Source organism: Anolis sagrei, chromosome X (assembly GCF_037176765.1).
Source record: "Anolis sagrei isolate rAnoSag1 chromosome X, rAnoSag1.mat, whole genome shotgun sequence".
Taxonomy (NCBI): Eukaryota; Metazoa; Chordata; class Lepidosauria; order Squamata; family Dactyloidae; genus Anolis; species Anolis sagrei.
The window spans coordinates 66,715,579-66,735,879 of record NC_090034.1 but is presented as its reverse complement, the minus strand read 5'-3'; positions in this window follow the sequence as shown (position 1 = coordinate 66,735,879).

Genomic DNA, 20,301 nt, shown 5'->3' with positions numbered 1-20,301 from the left:
CACATAGCAGTTCAAGTGGTGCCAAACTGCATTAATATGGCAATGCTGATGCACTGATACTTCCATCACACTAGAGAATAAATCCACTTTAAATCCAGTTTTGGCCTCCTGCAGAATTCTGGGGTTTAGTGAAGCTGTTAAAAAATTCTGGATTAATTCTCTAGTGCAGCATTTCTCAACTTAGGGGTTGGGACCCCTGGGGGGGTCACGAGGAGTTTTCAGAGGAGTCGCCAAAGACCATCAGAAAACCTATATTTCTGATGGTCTTAGGAATTCCTTTGGCAGAGAAGGCTGAAGATCTCTCAGCCTGTCCTTCTCTTCCTTTTTGGAAACAGACGGAAAATCCTCCCACCAAAAGCCCTCCTCCGCTGTGATTAGCTGGCCTCTCAACCAAGGGAGGGCTGTTTCTGAGAATCCAGAGGGGGGGGAGAGCAGGCATGCCCAATGCATGGCAGGGTGGTGTGCATGTGTGGGCGAGGGAGAGTGTGTGAGGGTGGAGTCCCTTCAAGGCATGGGGGTTCTGTGTGGGAAGTTTGGCCCAATTCTATCATTGGTGGGGTTCAGAATGCTCTTTGATTGTAGGTGAACTATAAATCCCAGCAACTACAACTCCCAAATATCAAGGTCTATAATCCCCAAACTCCATTTGGGCATATTGTGTTATTTGTGCTAAATTTGGTCCAGATCTATCATTGTTTGAGTCCACAGTGCTCTCTGGTTGTAGGTGAACTACAACTCCAAAACCCAAAGTCAGTGCCCACCAAACCTTTCCAGTATTTTCTGTTGATCATGGGAGTTCTGTGTGCCAAGTTTGCTTCAATTCGATAATTGGTGAAGTTCAGAATGCTCTTTGGTTGTAGGTTAACTATAAATCCCAGCAACTACAATTCCCAGATGAAAAAATCAATCCCCGCTCTCAACCTCACCAGTATTCAAATTTGGGCGTACTGGGTATTTGTGCCAAAATTGGTCCAGTGAATGAAAATGCATCATGTATATTAGATATTTACATTATGATCCATAACCTTAGCAAAATTAGTTATGAAGTAGCAACTAAAATAATGGTGTGGTTGGGGGTCACCACAACATGAGGAAGTGTATTAAGGGGTTGCAGCACTAGGAAGGTTGAAAAACACTGGTGTAGAGGCACTCAGAGTGTTATGTAAAGTGACCCCAAATAGGATTGTGGACAGAGCTTGCGAATGGCACTTTTCCGACCTCCCATATTTCCTGAGACAAACTTTATTCTTGTTTTTAATTGTTCAACATCTTCCCTTCCCTTCCTCTTTCTTTCTTTCTTTCTTTCTTTCTTTCTTTCTTTCTTTCTTTCAGCACATTCCAAGCCCTCTTTCTTCCCAAGATATTCTTGAAAGCATGTGGGCAATGTCAGCTAATACTTCAGGCACCAAGAGCTTGGCAAAACACATTCCAGAGGGTTGAGAGAAAAAAAACTCGTGTGACTTTACCACATGAGTTAGAATTGTGCAACCCCCACAGGCATTGGGGGACTACAACTCCCAGCATTCTCATCATTGGCTGGGCAAGGTAGGGCTGCTGGAAGTTGCAGCCCAGCCAAACCTGGACTGTCAAATGATTCAAAAACATCTCTGTTGTATTCCTTCAAGACATTTTTCTGATTTATGGCCACTCTAAGCTGAACCCATTGTAGGGTTTTCTTGGCAATATTTGTACTTACTTACTTACTTAGGCGATCCCTCGTTGTCTAAGTAGGATTGTCTTCCAAGATCGGTGTACTGGCAGTGGGTCCGTAGGTGACTGTGGAGCCCTATTCTTGATCTGCATCTTCTCCCGCAGTGAGGGCATGGGTTTCCAGGTGGAAGGTGGTTCCGGTCGGGGTTGGCTAGATGTGCCTTCCTCTTGGCACGTGACTCTATTTCGCCCTCCATTCGTGCCTCTTCAAATTCTACAGCACTGCTGGTCACAGCTGACCTCCAGCTGGAGCGCTCAAGGGCCAAGGCTTCTCAGTTCTCAGTGTCTATGCCACTGTTTTTAAGGTTGGCTTTGAGCCCATCTTTAAATCTCTTTTCCTGCCAACCAACATTCTGTTTTCTGTTCTTGAGTTCAGAATAAGCAACTTCTTTGGGAGACGGTGGTCGGGCATCCAGACAGCGTAGCTTGTCCAGTGGAGTTGATGGCGGAGGACCACTGCTTCAATGCTGGTGGTCTTTGCTTCTTCCAGAACGCTGACATTTGTCCGCCTATCTTCCCAAGAGATTTGCAGGAATTTTCGGAGGCAGCACTGATGGAATTGTTCTAGGAGTTGGATGTGACATCTGTAGACAGTCCACGTTTCGCAGGCATATATTTATTTTATTTATTTATTTCGTGCATTTCTACCCCACCCTTCTCAACCCCCTAGGGGGGACTCAGGGTGGCTTCCAGTCCGCACAATTTGATGCCTACAGTTAAACAAAAATATGTATCAACAATAATTATAAATAATTAAACATAAAATTATTACAATAAAATCTCATAAAAAGCCAACTTAGTGGCCATTGTTTCGCCAAGTTCCGTATTTAGTGGCCCATTCATCTTATCATAATCCATTTCCAAAGCTCTTGTCGTCATTGTCCTTGTCAATCTGCCAGATTACCCAAATGCCTGGTCCCATATCCATGTTTTCAATTTCCTTCTAAAAGAGAGGAGGGAAGACGATGATCTAATTTCCCCAGGAAGCGAATTCCACAGGCGAGGGGCCACCACTGAAAAGGCCCTGTCCCTCGTCCCCGCCAGTCTCGTTTGTGGCAAGGGCGGGGCCGAGAGCAGGGCCCCTCCAGAAGATCTTAAATTCCTAGGCGGGATGTAGAAGGAGATACGTTTGGACAGGTACGCTGGGCCGGAGTCATATAGGAGGGTTGGGAGGACAATAGCTTTATAAACAAGCACATTGGTATCCCTGCGGATGTCCCAGTTTTCAAAGGCAATATTTGTAGGCAGGCAGACATAGGATGAGTTGGAGTTCAAATGCAACCCAATGCTGACCATCTGTTTCTCTAGCTCTCTCTTGCCATCCTTCCAATACTAATGCTGCTAAAAAGCATTCAGATGGCTAGAGGATGAGGTAGGAAAGGGGAGATGAGAAAGCATCTAAAGACTTTGAAAAGGGGGCTTCTTTGTCAAAGGTCTTGTTAAATGAGGTACTTTGAGATCTTCCATAGATTCAGCAATCCTTGGCTTGAAAATAGTCCAAAAAGCAAAGCTTGCTTCAGCCATTTTAGGTAAGGGGCACCATGTTACGACATCATTGCATATAATGGGATTGGACCATCCATAGAGTTTGGATCCTGAAACTTAATGTACTGAAAACTTGCTGTAAATATTTGCAAAGCATCCAGCATTGAATGGAACATTTGCTTGATCAAGAAGGACTTACATTCTCGTCTGCCAACATTTGGGCTTCCTGTACCAGCTTCATGTGTGACAAAGCCTCACAAACACACTTTTTCTATGCTTATCTCATCCAGGGTTTTATCATTTATCTTGTGCATTTGGCCCGCCCTTTTTGTTCGACTATTATTATGTTATTTTGCACTAGTCTAGGACTGTGTGATGTATCAACGAATAAAGCATGCAGATCCTGGTAAGGTGGCCTTCTGCAGCTGGCAGATGGTAATTTTGTCAGCTCCTATTGTGTTTAAGTGCAGGCCAAGGTTTTTAAGTACTGCACCCAGTGTTCCGATCACCACTGGGACCACCTTGACTGGCTTGTGCCAGAGTCTTTGCAGTCCTCATATCGTGCCAGCTTTTACAGTTGTTTCTCTTCAATCCTGCTGTCACCTGGGATTGCGACATCAACGATCATATTACTATTATTATTATAATACGTGTGACGTTTGTCTTTGTGTTACAACAAGAATTTGTGTTACAACAAGTTTCTCTCTGGGCTCATCTATACCAGGTATGGACAAACCTAGGTCTGGGGGCTGGATGTGGCCCCTTGGGCTTTTTTCTCAGGCCCTCCTCTTTCTCACCATATTACCCTTACTTCTTTCCTTCTCTCTTTCCTTCCACCTTCCTTACCTCCCTCCCTTCCTTACCTCCCTCTTTCTCCTTCCCTTCCACCCTTTCATCCTTCCTTCCTTCTTTCCTCCATCTCTCCCTCTTTCTCCTTCCTTCCTTCCCTTTTGTCTGTCCTTCCATCTCTCTTTCCTCCCTCCCCTCCCTCTTTCTCCTTTCCTTCATTCCCTTCCACACTTTTGTCCTTCCTTCCCTCTTTCCACTCTCTTTCCCTCTCTCCCTTTTCCTTCCTTCTTTCCTTCCCTCCCTCCTTCCATGCCCTTCCACACTTCCGTCCTTCCGTCCTTCCCTACCACCCTTTTGTCCTTCCTTCCCTCTTTCCTCCCTCTTTCCCTCTCTCCCTTTCTCCTTCCTTCCTTCCTCCCTTCCCCCCCTCCCTCCCTCCATTCCCTTCCACCCTTCCTTAATTCCATCCTTCTCTTCCTCCCCTACTTCCTTCCTTCTCTTTTTCCTTCCTCCTTTCCTCCTGGGGGATGTTGAGCTCGGTGAAGAGAAAGTAGAGAGGGAACATGGGAACCATGTTTCAAGATTTCAAAGGGTGTCCCATTGAGGAGGAGGAATAGGGGGGCTCACTTTCTGATGCTCTAGAGCAGGGATCCCCAAACTAAGCCCCGGGGGCTGGATACAGCCCTCCAAGGTCTGAAACGACCTGAAAGCACACAACAACAACAATCCTATCTCATCAGCTAAAAGCAGGCCCACACTTCCCATTGAAATACTAATAAGTTTATATTTGTTAAAATTGTTCTTCATTTTAATTATTGTGTTGTTTTTAAGTGTTTTTGCACTACAAATAAGATATGTGCAGTGTGCATAGGTATTCATTCATATATTTTTTCAAATTATTATCCGGCCCTCCAACAGTTTGAAGTATTGTGGCATGGCCCTCTGTTTAAAATGTTTGAGGACCCCTGCTCTAGAGCAAGGGTCCTCAAACTAAGGCCCAGGAGCCAGATACGGCCTTCCAAGGTCATTTACCCGGCCCTTACTCAGGGTCAAACAAAGTCTGAAATCACACAACAACAACAACAACAACAATATTATCTCATCAGCCAAAAGCAGGCCCACACTTCCCATTGAAATACTAATAAGTTTATATTTGTTAAAATTGATCTTCATTTTAATTATTTATTGTTTTAAGTATTTTTTGTACTACAAGTAAGATATGTGCAGTGTGTATAGGAATTCATTCATGTATTTATCAAATTATAATCCGGCCCTCCAACAGTTTGAGGGACTGTGACCTGGCCCTCTGTTTAAAAAGTTTGTGGAACCTGCTGTAGAGAGCAGGGCATAAGAGAGCAATGGGTTTAAATGGCAGAGAAAGAGATTTGACTGAAAAGAACTTCCTGGAGAGTGGCATGCTGCCTCAGAGTGTGGTTGAGTCTCCTTCTCTGGAGGCTTTTCTGCAGAGGCTGTCTATTGGGAGTGCTTTGATTGTGCCTCCCTGCATGGCATGGGGATGGACCTGATGGGGTCTCTTCCAGCTCTAGGATTCTAGGATTCTATCTCAGGAGTAGGCAATACAGAGTTTCATGGATACACTTTTCTTCTTCCGCCCACCATCTCATCCTGACCTAGGCCAACCCTTTTGGGATCCAAACGTTTCCTGTCTTTCCTTCACTTTCTGCCTCCGAAAGAGAAGAGGAAGGGGAGGAAAGGGAAGGGGGGGGGGCTTGGGGAGAACCCCCTCCCTCCTGGCCCACCCACCCCTCTCTGGCTATTATTTATTTATTATTTTTTTAGAACTTTTATATCCCGTTCTTCTCTACCTCCGTGGAAGGACTCAGAATGGCTAACAACAGCAAAAATTCAATGCTACACAATAATCATAGAATCAAAGAGTTGGAAGAGACCTCATGGGCCATCCAGTCCAACCCCCTGCCAAGAAGCAGGAATATTGCATTCAAATCACCCCTGACAGATGGCCATCCAGCCTCTGTTTAAAAGCTTCCGAAGAAGGAGCCTCCACCACACTCTGGGGCAGAGAGTTCCACTGCTGAACGGCTCTCACAGTCAGGAAGTTCTTCCTCATGTTCAGATGGAATCTCCTCTCTTGTAGTTTGAAGCCATTGTTCCGTGTCCTAGTCTCCAGGGAAGCAGAAAACAAGCTTGCTCCCTCCTCCCTGTGGCTTCCTCTCACATATTTATACATGGCTATCATATCCCCTCTCAGCCTTCTCTTAAATAACATTTTAAAACAACATACATAATAAATAAGTTATAAAATACATATAAAAGTCAGATTGCCAAGTTAAAAACATCATCCAACTCAGCCCAAACACTGTGGTCCAATAACTACCATACGGCCCCCAAGTTAGAAAATTTGCCTATGCCTGATCTACACTGCAGAATTGATGCAATTCGACACCACTTCAACCACCATGGCTCAATGCGATGGAGCCCTGAAAGTCGTCGCTGTACAAGGTCTTTAGCCTTCTCTACCAAAGAGGGCGGATGCCTCCCCAAACAACAACTCTTAGGTTTCCTTACCATTGCCATGGCAATTAAAGTGGTGCCAGGTTGCATCAATTCTACAGTGTAAACCCTGGGCCCAAAGGTTTCATGCTCCAGGACCTTTGGAACTCTTGCAAGTGGTCTGAGCAGGGCAGAGGTTGCAACGCCGTGGCAGTTTCTGACACCTCCCTCTCTCTGCAGGCGCTAGCTATTCGAGTAAAGCTCTTTCTGATATGCATATAACAGACACATCTTTGGCTACAAATATATCTCTATCCTAGATTGACCCAAGATAAATGGGGCTGCATTCTTCTCCAAATGGCCACCTGTCTCAAGCATTTGGACAAAAGGTCAGTTTCTGTTTCAACAGCAAAAAGATACTAGGAGAAGGAAGAGACAGGAGGGGAAAATAGTCATATTTTAGTATTGTAACCTATATCAGCATTAATTTTGCTTGTCAGAGTGAGTTTTCAAACCGGTTTTAACAAAAGCAGTATTTTAAAAAGCCAAGTCTTTAAAAATAAGAAAAATATATATACATAAATAAGAATACATATACATTAAGATTCCTCCCATATCTAGAGGACTAGATTCCTGGCCTGAAATCATGAATTTGACCAAACGCCATTAAATAACACAATTTCCAATCCTAACATTTATTTATTTATTTAAAATAAATAAATAAATGTGTCGGGATTGTGGCGCAGCTGTCTGAGTGTCAGCTGCATTAAGATCACTCTGACCAAAAGGTCACGAGTTCAAAGCCAGCCCGGGTTGGAGTCGGCTTCCAACCAATTGTGTAGCCTGTTGTCGACGTTTGCAACCCGAAAGACAGTTGCATCTGTCAAGTAGGAAAATTAGGTACCACCTTTGTGTGGGGAGGCTAAATTAACTAATTTATGAGGCCATAAAAAGTACTCCAGCAAAAGCATGCAGGGAATGCGGAAGTACTTCATCAGTGTCGCAGATGGACGATGAAAGCGACAGCTCCCCTGGTGGCCAGAAAAAGTTAAATAGCCTCTGTGCATGTCTGCATACGTTGTATGTCAAATTGGCATTGAATGTTTGCCATATATGTGTTCATTGTAATCCGCCCTGAGTCCCCTGCGGGGTGAGAAGGGCGGAATATAAATACTGTAAATAAATAAATAAATAAAACTTTTATATCCCGATCTTCTCTACCTCCGTGGAGGGACTCAGACCGCCTAACAGCAAGAATTCAATTCTAAACAGTAAAAATCTAAAACCAACATATAACAACAGTAAATTAACAAAACATAAAAAATAAATACACAAAAGCCGTTCGCCAAGATAAAAACATGTCCAATTCAGTCCGTATCTTCAGTCCATGTATTGCGGTCAAAACTTTGGTCGATTATTGGTCTCACCCATCATTCTGCAAAGACCTCGTTACACAGCCAGGTTTTCACTAACTTCCTAAAGGTCAGGAGGGAGGGGTCAGATCTAATTTCCTTCGGGAGGGAATTCTATAGCTGGGGGGCCACCACAAAAAAGCCCCTGTCTCTCGTCCCCACGAGACGCGACTGCGAAGGTGGCGGGACCGAGAGTAGGGCCTCTCCAGACTATCTTAACACTCTTGATGGTTCATAGGGGAGAATACGTTTGGACAGGTAAACTGAGCCGGAACCGCCTAGAGTTTTGTAGGTTAAAACCAGCACTTTGAATAGTGCTCAGAAGCTAATTGGCAGCCAGTGGAGTTGGTGCAACAAGAGAGTTGTGCGGTCCTTGTACCCCGCTCCCGTTAGTAGCCTGGCTGCGGAGCGTTTGACTAATTGCAGTTTCTGAACAGTCTTCGAAGGCAACCCCACGTAGAGAGCGTTGCAGTAGTCTAAATGGGATGTAACCAGAGCGTGTACCACCGTGACCAAATCCAACTTCCCAAGGTGCGGGCGCAGCTGGCGCACAAGCTTTAACTGTGCAAAAGCTCTCCCGGCCACCGCCGAGACCTGGGGTTCCAGGCTCAGTGATGAATCCAGGATCACTCCCAAGCTGCGAAACTGCGACTTCAGGGGGAGTGTAACCCCGTCAAGCACAGGCTGTAACCCTATACCCTGTTTGGCCTTACGACTGACCAGGAGTACCTCTGTCTTATCTGGATTTAATTTCAATTTGTTCGCCTTCATCCAGTCTGTTACAGCGGTCAAACACCGGTTCAGGACTTGAACAGGCTCTTTAGTAGCAGGTGGGAAGGAGTGACAGAGTTGGACATCATCTGCATAACATACCATAGGCTTGGAGGACCTAGAGATTCCTAAAGAGGTGTCCTCTCTAGAGAAGTGCTGCCTTTCTTCCATTCTAAGACACATTTTTTTCCTATATAAACATCTCTAAAAAATGGACCGCAACATAGATTCGCAGGTGTATCTTGTATTTTCTTGTTGGTGATGCTACTGAAATTAGGATGAGTCTTACAATTGATGGCATCTCACAATGGAAGAAATAAAATATATCTTCCTTTAGTATTTGCTTGGTCTCCAAGACAATTTCATGACATTTCCACTTAGGCAGAAAAAAAATGGCATGCAAAGATACAGAATGGGGGATGCCTGGCTTGACAGCAGTATGTGTGAAAAAGATTTTGGAGTCCTCATGGACAACAAGTTAAACATGAGCCAGGAATGTCATGTTGTGGTAAAAAAAAAAGCCAATGGGATTTTGGCCGGCATAAATAGGAGTCTAGTGTCTAGATCCAGGGAAGTCATGCTATCCCTCTATTATTATTTTTTTCTTTTTTCTTTTTTGTCGTGTCAGGAGCGACTTGAGAAACTGCAAGTCGCTTCTGGTGTGAGAGAATTGGCTGTCTGCAAGGACATTGCCCAGGGGACGCCTGGATGATTTGATGTTTTTTATCATCCTTGTGGGGGGCTTCTCTCATGTCCCCACATGAGGAGCTGGAGCTGATAGAGGGAGCTCATCCGCCTCTCCCCAGATTCGAACCTGTGACCTGTCAGTCTTCAGTCCTGCCGGCACAGGGATTTATCCCACTGCGCCATCGGGGGCTCCTCTATTCTGCCTTGGTCAGACCACACCTGGAATCACACTGTGTCCAATTCTGGGCACCACAATTGAAGGAGATGTTGATTCTAAGCTGGAATGTGTCCAGAGGAGGGTGACTAAAATGATCAAGGGTCTGGAAAACAAGCCCTATGAGGAGCGGCTTAAAGAGTTGGGCTTGTTTAGCCTGAAGAAGAGAAGGCTAAGAGGAGACATGATTACTATGTATAAACATGTCACGGAAGTCATAGGGAGGAGGGAGCAAGCTTGTTTTCCGCTGCCCTGGAGTCTAGGATTTTGGTTAGGACAATGGCTTTAAACTACAGGAGATTCCACCTGAACATGAGGAAGAACTTCCTGTCTGTGAAAACTGTTCCACAGTGGAACTCTCTGCCCTGGAGTGTGATGGAGTATCCTTCTTCTGAGGCTTTTAAGCAGAGGCTGGATGGCCATCTGTTGGGGTGCTTTGAATGCGATTTTCCTGCTTCTTGGCAGAATGGGGTTGGACTGGATGGCCCACAAGGCCACTTCCAACTCTATGATTCTATGATTCTATGACATGTTCCATGGGTTACATAAAGGGATGGAAAGGGACACAAAACTTATATCAGTTGCACTATCTTCATAATTTTGACCTCCCAGGATTCATTCATTGACCTCAAAGGACACTTTTTTAAAGGAAATTCCAAAAAACAAAACAAAAAAGCAGATGTTCATGTGAAAGATCTGCACAAGAATGAAGCAAAAGGTTCAAGACTATTTTTTTTTTAGTGTGAATAGGGACAAAGGTATTGTATTACTCTAAGAGCATTCAATCACTTAGCCAATCCAAGGATGCTTGCATTATTGGCTTAACAGCCACTTGTGGGCGTAGACAGCCATATCTTTGTATGTGTATTTGCCTTTCGTTCCCCATCGACACCACTGTTGACACAATCCATCCCCTGAAGCACAGGCGCACATGGCTCTGCCAAGATGAAGCAACATACCCTGAAAGCTGGGCTGTGTCCAAAGAAGCTCACGCCATCATGGAACCGGTTTGTCTTCCAGGTGATGCAAGGCTCTTGCCTTCTTTGCTTGATGGAACTTGGGATCCTCGAGATGCAAAGGGTGCTTCAATGAGCCTACAATTAGGAGATGGAGATTTGGCTATGGGTACAACATCCACCATGTGACACCGCAACACAAATGCCACCCTAAGCTAGACCTATCCTGGGTTTTCTGTGGCCAAGATCACAAGATTCTGTGGGGATCACAACCAAACACAGTGAAGACATCTACCCTTGTGCTTTGCTACTCTGCTGCTGAATATCCATGCCCAGTGTGGAATACATGTCACCATGTTAAAACAGTGGATGTGGCTCTTAATGTGGCATGCTGCATTATCACAGGATGTCTACGCCCCACAACACTGGAGAAATCAGACTGTTTAGCCAGTATCGCACCATCTGACATCTGCTGGGAAGTAGCAGCCAGCAATGACAGGACCAAGGCATTGACATCTCTGGCCCATCTTCGGTTCAAATATCAGCCAGCAAGCCAGTGCCTTAAATCAAGAAACAGCTTTCTAAGATCTACAGAGATACTTAGCAAGCTCAGCAAGCAAGAGTCTAAAAGGGGCAGGCTAAAACCCAGATCCTCAATCAGTGGCTGAGACTGAATGAGAGACTCCCTTGGGCACAAAGAAGAGTGGGCAACTTGGAAGGCACTGAACAGACTGCGCTCTGGAACCAGGAGATGCAGAGCCACAAAGCAGAGTCCATGACATTCGAGTGTGGAGAAGAGCAAACCACAGACCACCTACTACAATGCAACCTGAGCACTTCCACATGAACAATGAAGGACCTTCTCCCAGTGACACCAGAGGCACTCCAAGTGGCCAGCTACCGGTCAAAGGACATTTAGTATAATGCCAAGTTTTTAACTATGTGACACACACATACATTTTAACTGTATTCTCAATTCACTTCTGACATGATAAATACATAAATGTGGTCAAAAGAGTGTGACTTTCCCAAGGTCGCCCAATGGGTTTCCATGGCTGAGTGGAAACTCTGGTCTTCAGCATCCTAGGCCAACCCTCAGAGACCAAACCTGAAGCAGTTTTATTAACATTAATATTACACTGGCCAGCACACATTATGATGTCTCAAATGTTAGCCTTGTCTCTGAGTCTATTTGGCCTGCTGATTGCAAAAAATGGCACCAGTTTTCCTTTATCAGCTCTAATTTTTGAAATACAGAACATATGCCATCTACCAGTCGCCATCAACTCACCCATGATAACCCTGTAAAAGAAACTAAAGCTGTTATCCGGTGCAATTTTTCTGAATCACCTCCCCAAAAAACCTCAGGAACAATCCTAGAAACCAAAGCACCAAGAAATAAAATTGTTTTGCTGGGCTGGGTCATCTTTGTATTTTGGAATTAATTACAGTATTTATATTCTGCCCTCCTCACCCCGAAGTGGATTCAGGGCAGATCACAGAACACATACACGGCAAACATTCAGTGTCATTAAACAGACAAGAGGTATATGTCGGCATTTTTCCCAACTTCGGCATCCTGGGGGTTGTGCTCGATTCCAGCCACAGGGGGGTACTGTCGCTCCATCCTCTATGACAAAGAGCCATTGATCACAGACTTCCTCCTTCCTTTGCCATAAAATACCTCCCCGCTAAGCGGTATGTAATTTCTCTACTCACAACACGCAGCTGTTTTCGAACTGCTTAGGTCAGGGGTCTACAACCTTTTTAAGCAGAGGGCCAGGTCACAGTCCCTTAAACTGTTGGAGGGCTGGATTATAATTTGAAAAAAATGAATGAATTCCTATGCACACTGCACATATCTTATTTTGTAGTGCAAAAAAACACTTTAAAACATTACAATAATTCGACTTCTCGCTGTGAAGCTTTTGCTCAGTTCTTTGCAGACAAAGTCGCTTTGATCCGTTCTGGTCTGGATACCATGTTAACGGCAGTCTCTGAGGATGTAACACGAGCACCTGCTTGTCCAGCTTTGATGGATTCATTTCAATTGGTGAAACCCGAGGATGTGGACAAGATACTTGGAGGAATGAGGCCAACCACATGCATCCTGGACCCCTGCCCATCCTGGCTTCCAAAGGAGGCCAGAGGGGGATTGGCTGAGTGGGTTAAGGTGGTGGTTAATGCTTCCCTTCGGGAAGGCAAGATTCCAGCGAGCTTAAAACAAGCTATAATAAAACCGCTGTTGAAAAAACCATCACTGGACCCCACTAAATTCGACAACTATCGGCCAGTTTCCAATCTCCCCTTCTTGGGCAAAGTCTTGGAACATGTGGTGGCCTCACAACTCCAGGTATTCTTGGTTGACATGGATTATCTAGACCCGGCACAGTCTGGCTTTAGGCCAGGACATGGTACCGAGACAGCCTTGGTCGCCTTAGTGGATGATCTGTGCCGGGAGCTCGACAGGGGGAGTGTGTCCCTGTTGGTGCTGCTGGACCTCTCAGCGGCCTTCGATACCATCGACCACGGTATCCTTCTGGGACGCTTTGCGGGGATGGGTCTTGGAGGTACTGTTTTGCAGTGGCTCCGGTCATTCCTAGAGGGTCGATCTCAGAAGGTGTTACTGGGAGACACCTGTTCAACCCCACAACCTTTGTCTTGTGGGGTTCCTCAGGGCTCAATATTGTCTCCCATGTTGTTTAACATCTACATGAAGCCGCCGGGGGAGATCATCCGGAGTTTCGGGGTACGGTGTCATCTGTACGCGGATGATGTCCAACTCTGTCACTCCTTTCCACCTGCTACTAAGGAGGCCGTCCAGGTCCTGAAACGGTGCTTGGCCGCTGTGACGGTCTGGATGAGGGCGAACAAATTGAAACTGAATCCAGACAAGACAGAGGTCCTACTGGTCAGTCGTAAGGCCGAACAGGGCATAGGGTTACAGCCTGTGTTGGATGGGGTCGCACTCCCCCTGAAGACGTAGGTTCGCAGCTTGGGTGTGACCCTGGATTCATCGCTGAGCCTGAAACCCCAGGGGAGCATTTGCACAGCTAAAGCTTGTGCGCCAGCTGCGCCCGTACCTTGGGAAGTCTGACTTGGCCACGGTGGTCCACGCTCTGGTTACATCCCGTTTAAACTACTGCAACGCTCTCTACGTGGGGTTGCCTTTGAAGACGGCTCGGAAGCTCCAACTAGTCCAACGCTCGGCAGCCATGATCTTAACAGGAGCGGAGCGCAGGGAGCATACAACCCCCCTGTTGCACCAACTCCACTGGCTACCGATCTGCTACCAGGCTCAATTCAAAGTTCTGGTGTTGGCCTTTAAAGCCCTAAACGGTTCCGGCCCAAGCTACCTATCCGACCGCATCTCGGCCTATGAACCCACCAGGACTTTGAGATCTTCCGGGGAGGCCCTGCTCTCGATCCTGTCTGCTTCTCAAGCACGGCTGGTGGGGACGAGAGATAGGGCCTTCTCGGTGGTGGCTCCTCGGCTGTGGAACGCCCTTCCTACGGACATTAGACTAGCACCATCTCTAAAGGTATTCCGCAAAAAAGTGAAGACCTGGCTGTTTGAGCAGGCGTTCGAATAAGTAGTGCAATGATCGGTTAATGAACACTGGAATGGAACAATTTCATGCAAGAAACCAATATGGCCAAAGAACCCCAGAGCAGGGGCAGTAATTACAAAAAAATTAATCTACTTCTTAGAATTGGAAATCCCATTGCTTCAATTTCCATTCCTCCCATGGATTGGTTTTGTGCATTATAGCTTTTGTGAACCAGTGGAATGTAGTGGTTTGAGCACTGGACTATGACTCTGGAGACAAAATGTGCAACCAACGATGGAAACCCACTGGGATCCCATCTATACTTCCATATCATGCGGTTTCAGAATGCAGTTTAACTGCATCGAACTGGATGACATGAGTCTATGCTACCATGTCATCAACTCAGAAATTGCATGATCTGGCAGTGTAGATAGAGCCTGAATGGTCTTGGGCAAGGCACACTCTCTCAGCTTCAGAGGAAGGCAAAGGCAACCCCATTCTAAAGCAGTCCTACTGAGAAACATAGCTTTCCCCGCATTCCATATGTGGCTTCAGATCTTGGCCTGAAAGAGGATAGGTAAAAGGAAAGGCTCACAAGTCTCAATAACGGATGGAGCAAATTCTCCGAAACATGTAGTTTTCTTGCCAAATACGTTCGCCTACCAACTTTGTTCATTCTGTCCCGTTGCCATGGGAAAAATACTTTTTCTTCCCAAGAGGTTCCCACCCTTATCTCACCAGAGGGAGATTTTCTTGGATTCATTATTGCAAACGAGCTCAACTGGTTGGGCTGGGAGGGATTTGGAGCCGGCAAAAAAGCAAGGAATCCTTTTGCTCCCTGCTTTTGCCTCCATGTCGACATTTCAAAATTTTGCCCTCCCCACATCCTACCCACTTATCTCTGTTCATTTCTTTTTATTTCTAAAGAATATATTAAAAGTATTAACAAATGTATTGAACTATGATAAAATAAATAAAAATAGAAATGAAGTATGAATGTGAAAGGTTTAAACCACTCAATCCCACAGGTTCACGAAAACTACCTCACCTACTTCATAGAAAATCTGCTACCAAACAGGAGCTCTCTCAACAAAAGATTCCCCCCGGCACTTCCAAGCCATTGAATCAAGGTGATCAGCTGAAACATTCACAGCTAGCCCCAGCAGACAAAAGTCCTTTGTCTCACCCAGGTTATTCCACAGATATATAAACCCATTTTTCCTACTTCCAACAGACCTCACTACCTCTGAGGATGCTTGCCATAGATGCAGGCAAAACGTCAGGAGAAAAATTGCCTCCAGAACATGGTCATATAGCCCGGAAAAACCTACAACAACCCAGTGATTCCGGCCATGAAAGCCTTCGACAATACAGGAGCTTTTTTGTTGGATTCCAAGGCCAGAGAAGGAAATGGTGAAAACAGAAGAACGGGCTGTTTCAGGGAAGCGTGCTTGCTCCATCAATGTTTACCATTTACCATGACCAGCCACTGCCAGAAGGGACAGAGAGTTTCATCTATGCTGACGATCGTACCATCACCGCCCAAGGAAGAAGCTTTGAAATAGTTGAACAAGCTATCCGAAGCTGTAGGTGCTCTTACTGCCTATTACAGGGGGAACCAGCTGATTCCTAATCCATCTAAAATGCAGACATGTGCTTTTCATCTTAAGAACAGACAAGCATTTCAAGCTCTGAAGATTACCTGGGAAGGAGGGAGGGAGGTAAACTGCCCCCAGTGGCGCAGTGGGTTAAACCCTTGTGACAGCAGGACTGAAAACCGACAGGTCGGAGGTTCGAATCCGGGGAAAACGCGGATGAGCTCCCTCTATCAGTTCCAACGCTCCATGTGAAGACATGAGAGAAGCCTCCTACAAGGGTGGTAAAACATCAAAACATCCAGATGTCCCCTGGGCAACGTCCTTGCAGACAGCCAATTCTTTCACACCAAAAGCGACTTGCAGTTTCTTAAGTCGCTCCTGACATGATAAAAAACCTCGGAAGGAATCCCACTGGAGCATTGCAGCACACCCAAGTACCTGGGAGTTACCCTGGACCATGCTCTGACCTACAAGAAGCACTGCTTGACTATCAAGCAAAAAGCAGATGCTAGAAATAAATAATACAACCTGGGGATCACAACTAGATACAGTGAAGACATCTGCCCTTGCGCTTTGCTACTCTGCTGGTGAGTACACATGCCCAGTGTACACATCTCACCACGCTAAAACAGTGAATATGTCTCTTAATGAGATATGCTGCATTGTCACGGCATGTCTACACTCTACACCGCTGGAGAAATTATACTGTTTAGCCAGTATTGCACCACCTGACATCTGCCAGGAAGTAACAGCCAGTAATGAAAGGACCAAGGCAGTGACATCACTGGCCCACCCCTGTTCGGATATCAGCCAGCACGCCAACACCTTAAATCAAGAAATAGTTTTCTAAGATCTACAGAGATACTCGCAGGAACATTTCAGCAAGCAAGAGTCCAAAAGTGGCAGGATAAAACCTGGAACCTCAAGCCATGGCTAATACCAAATGAGAGACTGCCCTCTGGGCATACAGAAGACTGGGCGACTTGGAAGGGACTGAACAGACTGCGCTCTGGCACCACGAGATGCAGAGCCAATCTTAAGAAATGGGACCACAAAGTGGAGTCCACAACATGCGAGTGTGGAGAAGAGCAAACCACAGACCACCCATTACAATGCAGTCTGAGCCCTGCCACATGTACAATGGAGGACCTACTTACAGGAACTCCAAGTGGCCAGCTACTGGTCAAAGGACATTTAGGATAATGCCAAGTTTTTGAACTCTGCGTTTTAAAAAATACATTACAACTGTACCCACAGTTCACTTCTGATAAATACGAGAGCTATAATACATGGGGCTCAACCCATTTGCTAGGCTCAATTGGAGTAATGGGATTTATAATGGGAATCGTAGCAATGGGATTTACATTGACAAGTATCAACATTCAATTCTTGTAACTCTTGATCTCACTCTGAGCTCCTTGTACAGCATATGTCCTAGTTTTTGTCTATGAAATGTGGGCCGTTGTGCCCTTTTATATGCGGTAAATAAACTTTATTACCGTCGATGACCAGATCATAACGGGGGACCCAGTCCCGCACTTCCACATCAAACTCAATGGGTTATATACTTAAAACTTCAACAAATTTTAAAATTTAAGCTAAAAACCACATATAAGTAATTATTAAGACCTAACTCAACCCACAGGATCATCTGAAGGCAGCCTAAAGTCTTCAACCTGACAGTTAACATCATCAGATTTTGATCCCTGCTTTTACACAAAATCTTTCCAGTGGTTTTTCTTGTTTCATCGTCAACTCTTTTTACCTACAGGTTGCATTCCGTTTGTTATTACCGCAAACTGTTCTGATTTTTCTTCCTTTAAAAAAACATGAAAAGCAGTAAAAGTATGTCCCAAAATATATTTATAACATTTGTGACAAAATTTGGAAAATTTTCTGTTCCTGATTTGAAAGTATTATTTGTATGGTACTTACTTTGAAAAGAGTTGTGATACTGCAGGCGCAGTGGGTTAAACCACTAAGCTGCACAATTTTCTGCTTGGAAGGTTGGTGGACAGGGTGAGCTCCCGTCGTTATCCCCAGCTTTTGCCAATCTAGAGGTTCAAAAACATGCAAATGTGAATAGATCAGTAGGTATTGCTTCGGCAGGAAAGTAACGGTGCTCCATGCAGTCATGACCTTGGAGGAGTCTACAGACAATGCCGGTTCTTCGGCTTACAAATGGAGATGAGCACCAACCCCCAGAGTTGGACATATTTTTTTTTTGTCGTGTCAGGACAGACTTGAGAAACTGCAAGTCGCTTCTGGTGTGAGAGAATTGGCCGTCTGCAAGGACGTTGCCCAGGGGACGCCCGGATGATTTGATGTTTTTATCATCCTTGTGGGAGGCTTCTCTCATGTCCCCATATGAGGAGCTAGAGCTGATAGAGGGAGCTCATCCGCCTCTCCCCGGATTCGAACCTGCCAGCATAGGGGTTTAACCCACTGCGCCACCGGGGGCGCAGTGGACATAACTAGATTTAGTGTCAAGGGGAAACCTTTACCTTTACTTTATGAGAAAATAAATTATAATGGCAGCACTGGCACAACAACTGTTTTCATAGGAAAGAATATGACCTGAAAGTGGCCATACTGTCCCATCTTAAAGTACCACTTCCCTCCAAGATGGGGCTTTTTCTGGTTTTGCAAACATGAATCTGCTCAATTGAAGCATAAATTGGCCACACATAATCAGATGACTCTTCCGTTGCAATGATCTCCTCACTTACTCCATCCCAGTGTCCTTCTACACACAGGAAATATTGGCTTCCTTTCTCAAAAAATAATGAATGACGCAACCCATGAAGCCAACATGCCTGGAATCAGAGATGGGAAGGGAGGCAAGACGGCTGAGGCTGGATCTACAATGCTATAAAAGCAGATAATCTGGATTCATAAACTGGATTGTATGGCGATGTTGAACCAGTCTGAGAGTGTATGTCTCTTCCAAAGGCACCAATGTCTGAGAATGGATTCGAATCCTGGACTTCTAGAGCCATAGGGTACATCCACACAGTAGAATTAATACTAATTAATTAATACTAATAATGTAATGTAATATAATATTATGTATATACATATAATATTTATAATATTATAATATAATATAATAACAATAATAATAATACAATATTATAATTATATATTTTATATTACATGTAATATAGTACAATATAATGGTATAGTACAATATCTATATAAATAAAAATGTAATGTTTGTTTGTAGGATTAACAGAACTCAAAAACCACTGGGGGAATTGACACCAAATTTGGACACGATGCAACTAACAACCCAATGTATGTCCTTCACTCAAAATAACAATGAAAACAAAAAGCAGAAAGGACTTCTAAACTGCATGTCCACAAAGGAGAAACTGCATGCCCACAGAGACCCATGGCCATGCCCCCTCCTCCTCGCGAGGAAACAGCCGGCCGTTAAAGCATTAGGACCCAGGTGCGCGTGCACGGCCACACACACACACACACACACACACACAAGCGAGAGTGGGCACCATGGGAGTGGAGGTGGAGGCTTGCTGCATGGAGCCCCTTCTCTTTCCCTGCTATGTCAGGAGGGCAGTCTCCTCCTCCTTTCCCTGTTGGAAGAGGAAGGGGCAGATGAGTGGCAGCGGCAGCAGCGGAGCCCCCAGGCAAGGAAGAAGGGGAGGAGGCGGCAAGGAAGGTCGACGGTGCTTGAGTGAAGGACCTTCCTTCTCTCCCTCACTCCCTTCCCTTCTTTCCTCCCCTTCCTTCCTTCCTTCCTTCCTTCCTTCCTTCCTTCCTTCCTTTTCCTTTCTTCCTTCCTTCCTTCTCCTTCCTTTCCTTCTTTCCCTCCTTCCTTTCCTTCATGTCCCTCCTTCCTTCTTCCATTCCTTCTTTTCCTCCCTCCCTCCCTTTCCTCCTTCTTTCCCTTTCTTCATTTCCTTTCCTCCCTCCTTTCTTCATCCCCTCCTTCCTTTCCCACCTTCCTTCCTTCTTCCTTCCTTCTCCTTCCTTCCCTCTTTCTTTCCTTCCTTCCTTCTTTCCTTCCTTCCTTCCTTCCTGTCCCTCCTTCTTTCTTTTCCTTCCTTCCTTTTCCTCCTTCCTTCTTCCTTTTCTTCTTTCTAAGATATAAACACAATATTAAATGGGACAGTCAAGAAGTAATGAGAGAAGGAGGGAAAGAGAGAAGGAAGGAAGGAGAGAAGGAAGGAGGGAAAGAAGAAAGGAAGGAAAGGAAGAAAGGTAGAGAAGCAAGGAAGGAGAGAAGGAAATAAAAAAATGAAAGGAAAAGAGGGCAGGAAGAAGAGGAGGAACCATAGATAGGGAAGGAAGGAAGGAAGGAAGGAAGGAAGGAAGGAAGGAAGGAAGGACTTCGAAGGAGAGAAGGAATGATGTACAAAGAGCAAAGAAAGGGAGGAAAGAAACAGGTAGAGATGAAAGAAATAAGAGAAATAGGGAAACAAAAAGAGGGAAGGGAGGAAAGAGGGAAGGAAGGAGAGAAAGAGGGAGGGAAGGTTGGCCACAGCAATGCGTGGCAGATACAGCTAGTAGTAATATATAATTATATTGTACTATGCTAATAATATAATATATTGTATGTATATATATCTTGTAAGCCGCGCTGAGTTCCCTTCGGGGTGAGAAGAGCGGCATATAAATATCGTAAATAAATGT